At 44.6% G+C, this 4,710-nt stretch overlaps 1 protein-coding gene across 1 annotated transcript in view; it reads right to left on the bottom strand.

Moving 5' to 3' along the window:
• Nucleotides 1-3,981, bottom strand: part of Cmklr2 (chemerin chemokine-like receptor 2) — a 64,020-nt gene extending 60,039 nt beyond the window's left edge. The window contains exon 1 of the mRNA XM_050154357.1: nucleotides 3,836-3,981. The gene's annotated coding sequence lies outside the window, so the exon portion shown is untranslated. The remainder of the gene's footprint in view (nucleotides 1-3,835) is intronic.
• Between the last annotated feature and the right edge of the window lie 729 nt (nucleotides 3,982-4,710).

Here is a 4,710-nt window from a genome sequence, read left to right as displayed (position 1 = left end):
TTTTTTTTTTTTTTTTTTTTTTTTTTGCTTTCGAAAGGTCAAATTGTAGTGACAGCTATGGAATGAGAGTCAGAAAATGTCAAAGGGGGGTTGTTCAATACAAAAGAACCTATAAGCTTGATTAGGAGAGATTTTTTTTAAAATTACTTTTACTTGGTGAGTGTGTCTAGGTCAGGGGACAATTTACAGATGTCAGTTTCTCTTCCTGCCGTCTGGACCCTGGGGTTGAACTCAGGTTGTCGGGGCGTGGTGACAAATGTCTCTACCCTCCAGCCAATCTCACCGGACTGGGTGCCAGTGTGTTCTGTTAGTGAAGGAGATGGAATCCTATTGGTGGATTTTACATTTTCTTTTACAGGTGGGGTGAGAGAACTTCATTCCCTCCAAGGAAATCAAAAAGTTGGTTTTAAACTCTCATCACTGGCTGTCTGTGGCCCTGGTCAGATAGGTGTATTTGTGTGTGAGGCAGGCCTGGGTCCTGGTCAGATAGGTGTATTTGTGTGTGAGGCAGGCCTGGGTCCTGGTCAGATAGGTGTATTTGTGTGTGAGGCAGGCCTCGGTTCGGAAGTTTAAGGGAGGAGCAGCATGGAGATTGAAGGTAAGCAAGCTTAGATGCCGTTTGCTTGCCTTTGAAGAGCTGCCTTGGCTTTTGCATGCTCCATGAGCATGACTGTATGATATTTGATAAAAAGTCAGCTGTAAAAATGGTCACAGAGAGCCAGGAGGTGATGAGTCACACCTTTAATTCTAGCACTCAGGGAGACAAGAGGCAGGCAGAGGTCTGTGAGTTCCAGGCCAGCCTGCTCTACAGAGCGAGTTCCAGGGCAGTCAGAGCTACAAAGAGAAACCCTGTCTTAAAAAAACCAAAAACTGGTCATGGAGCAGGACGTGGCAGTCAGGCAGAGACAGGTATGAATTCAATATATGAATTCAAGGCGAACCTGGTCTACAAACCATGTTCCAGGCCATTCGTGACTACGTAATGAGAACATAGCTCAACACAAAACAAAAACCAAAGACACAAAAAGTTAGAAGTGCTTGATTTTGTATTTGTTGTTTAGAACCAAACCTAAGAAAAGCACAGGATGTCAGTTTCATGGTGGGAGTTACGTGGTGAGTGGAGGCTCCTCACAGAGCCTTTGTGTCCCTTTGTCCTAGATCCTAGAGGCCTCTGGGGCCCACAGGCCCAGTGCTCTCTGCCTTCCCTCAGCGAGTCTCCTGATTGTCCAAGGATAAGCAGGCGCTGATAAGCACGCGCTAGGCTCTTGGCGTCTTACTTCTCTTCAGTCCTGAAGGATTCGTGTGGTTGCTGAGGAGATAATTGTTAGTGCTGCAGGCTACTCAGTGTGTCTTCCCTTGCCTGTGTCCTGCAGTCTCACAAAAGCTCAATTTTCATCTATAAAAGGCACTCTTGAGGAGAACTTCAGTAAGTTTCAGTTACTTAACATAGATTTTGTTTTGTGATAGAGCAGGAAGCATCCAGTAGCAAAGACTGGAAAATTTGACAAGAGAAAAGACACTGATTAAGGGTTATACTGTGTGTCAAGCATAATTTAAACACAGTGTACAGCGAAACCTAGGAATATGTGTCTTATCTTTATGCATTAGGTACCAGCTAAAACAAAAGGATTGAGATGTGCTTGTTTAGCTTTTAAATTAGTCTGAGATGCAGCAAAATCAAACGGCCGTGATTAAAAAAAAATAACAAAAATAATCTATCTTTAGTAAGCGCTACAGTTTGCTGTATGTTTGGCATATGTTACATGTCTCGTGTGTCCTCTGGGCTGGCCTCACGTGATTGTCCTGCAATGGTCTCTCAAGTGGGTGGAGCTACAACATGTGCCATTCTGTCCTGCTTTGAGGAGCCTCCTTACCCCACCACCTCAGAAGACCTGACTTGCAGTTGATGAGTTCGGCAAAAGTATATGAACCTGGGCCTGCTTTACCGTCCTGGAGACCTTTAACCCTTGAGCAATAATCTCTCCGTGTGCGCGTCCTCCATGCTCTTGGGACACTGGTTAGATTGGTAAATCAGTATCCTGGGAATTTGTGAGGAGAGCTTGTCTGGTGCCATTGAAATGATAGCTCAACAAGGGGCTAAGGGCCCTTGCCCCCCCCCCCCAAGCTAAAGGCCTGAGTTTGAGCCACTGAACCAGGTTCAGAAGGACAGAACTGACTGACTCCATGGAGCTGCGCTCTGACCTCCACATGTAACCTCCTCAAGACGTACCGAACAAATGAATAGATGTTTGTAATGGAAAGGGAGCCGCTTTGACAGTGGCGGGGCTTGGGGATGGTTCCCAAACCCCCTGGTTCCAAACCATTCTTTAAGAGACTTCCTGAACTGAAAGAGATGTTTATAGGACTGATGAGGTGGGGGGAAGGGGTAATGATTCCTCCCAGACAGATGGGCTTCAGGAGAGTTCCACAACTTTTCAAACTTCTAATGGAGCTATGTTAGAGGAACTTCTTGAGGGAGTATGTGTATCCCTGCATTCCTTTAGGGACAGCTGGATTCAGGGACAACAAAGTGTCTCTATCTCATTTAATTTCGTCATGAGAACCTGCCGCACCATAAAATAACTTTTTTCCATTGATGTTTGAAAGTTTACTTTCAGATAATTAGATATACTTTTAGATAGTTGGATTATATTATATTTTTTAAGACGTGTCTCTGTAGTAATCGAATTCAGTGATCTTAAGGGGCCACTCCCCTCATTGGAGTGAATAACTTGGTTTGCCATCTTTTTTTTTATAATCAAGGATATCATTGTTCTTCCCTTTCTTTCTTTCTTTTTTTTTTTTTTTTTTTTTTTTTTTTTTTTGTTTTTCAAGACACGGTTTCTCTGTAGCTTTGGAGCCTGTCCTGGAACTAGCTCTTGTAGACCAGGCTGGTCTTGAACTCACAGAGATCCGCCTGCCTCTGCCTCCCGAATGCTGGGATTAAAGGCGTGTGCCACCACCGCCTGGCCTGCTCTTCCTCTTCTTACCTGATGTTAAAATGGCATACTTGTTCTAATCACCTAAGTATTCTGATAATAGTTTCAGAAACAGGCTTTTTGTAGAAAGTAAGTTAATTTTGGTTAATGCTCAAACCTAATCTTCCTGTTGTTGCTTGCAAAAACAACAACATTGAAACAAAACAAAAAAAAGTCCAGGATAGGCACTGAAGAAGTTGATTGTGAATGAGGAACTCACATCTCAATTCCAATCCTTGCCTGTTATCTAGGGTGCTAACTACCTCACAAATAAGGACCCATCTTGGGCCTGCTGATCCTCGGTAGCAGGGCCAGGGATGAGGTCTGGGGTCTTTATCTGATTGCCCAGTGAGGTTGGCTGCTGGCAGAGCTCTCCAAGGATGGGAATGGAGTCACAGGCACAGATCCAGTGGCCCCAGGGGTTTGCTTCTAGAAACCTAGCTGCCCTGCCACACGGGCATTTTTATTCCACTTAAACCAAGAATTCTTAAAGGCCACCTAGGACAAAGCCTTGTCTAAATTCTTGCTTTAAATTTTTATTATTTTCTAGAGGAACTGAGCCTGGAGGATGGGGGTAGTGGGTGCTAGAAGGGAGCCTCTACATCTTTTTCTCTAAGATACACAAGGCTTTAATTCCCCGCGGAAATGTGGGGAGCGGCTTCTATTTTCCCTCTAATTTAAATAAGCCTTCACAATAAGCCAAATGCCAATTCAAATGAGATCTAGATAAAAGGATTTAAATTGATTTTCTTACCTACTGTCTGTCTGACTCACTTGCCTGGGAGTGGTAGGGAGGGAGGGTGAAGCTTTGGCGTGAGGGTGGGCAGGGGTGGGGGGCTGAGCAAACAAAGGCTTACCTCTGAAAGGTGCGGGTGTTGGAGTCAGGGACAGGCCGGGGAGGCTGGAATCGGGTAGCCCTGTCGTCTTCTGGGCTCAAAATCCTTCAGGTTTAACGGTTTGTCCGGGAGAACTGACCGCAACTGCCCTGAGTGGAGGAAGTATTTCCTCCCTTTGGAAGCAAGGAAGGCTGACTTAACTATCCCGGGAAAGACAATGTGGTCCGCCTGTGGCTAAATAAATCTGTTGTACTCCAGTTAGGTGACAGTATCCTTGGCCTTGAGTCAAAGGGTCAGTCCCCTCCCAACTACCTACTCACTGATGCTGCTTTTCTCATTAAATCTCGTAATTATAAATATGATGTCAGCGTATTTGGATTTTTCCGAAACAGCACATTTCAGGAAAGGGAAAGGACTCCAGCGAGGCACATTTTTTGTCTCTGGTTCAGCTGCTTTAACACTTCTTGGGAAAACTGGCAGTCTGCGGACACACCACAGCTGTGGGTGCCTTTTGTTTACACTGTACAGTTGTTACAATTTGAATTTACTTCCAACATTAAAAAAAAAATCAAGGCAGCTTAAATAGCCACTTAGATTATTGATACCTCATGAAATGAATTAGCTTGTCCCGGTACCCTGGGACAGAGTCCCCATGAAGTGGATGAATTGTGGATATTCTCCCTTTAGGCAAGATATGACCTCAGGGTCCCACATGGTTCCATCCTATCTTCTCAGTCTGGAGGGCAGTTTATAATATCTACCTTCCATCCTTCCAGAATTCTCTTCCTGTTGAACTTCTTCAGAGTTAGAAAACTGAGCTAAGTTTAACACAAAGAAGACTAACTTCAGCTTCTGAGGCAAGCTGATTGAGGGTTGGAGGCCCATCTTGGCTTATA

This window comes from Alexandromys fortis, unplaced genomic scaffold, assembly GCF_014885135.2.
Source record: "Alexandromys fortis isolate MF-2015 unplaced genomic scaffold, M_Fortis_MF-2015_v1.1 scaffold_40, whole genome shotgun sequence".
Classification (NCBI taxonomy): Eukaryota; Metazoa; Chordata; class Mammalia; order Rodentia; family Cricetidae; genus Alexandromys; species Alexandromys fortis.
This window is presented reverse-complemented; position numbering and strand designations above follow the sequence as displayed.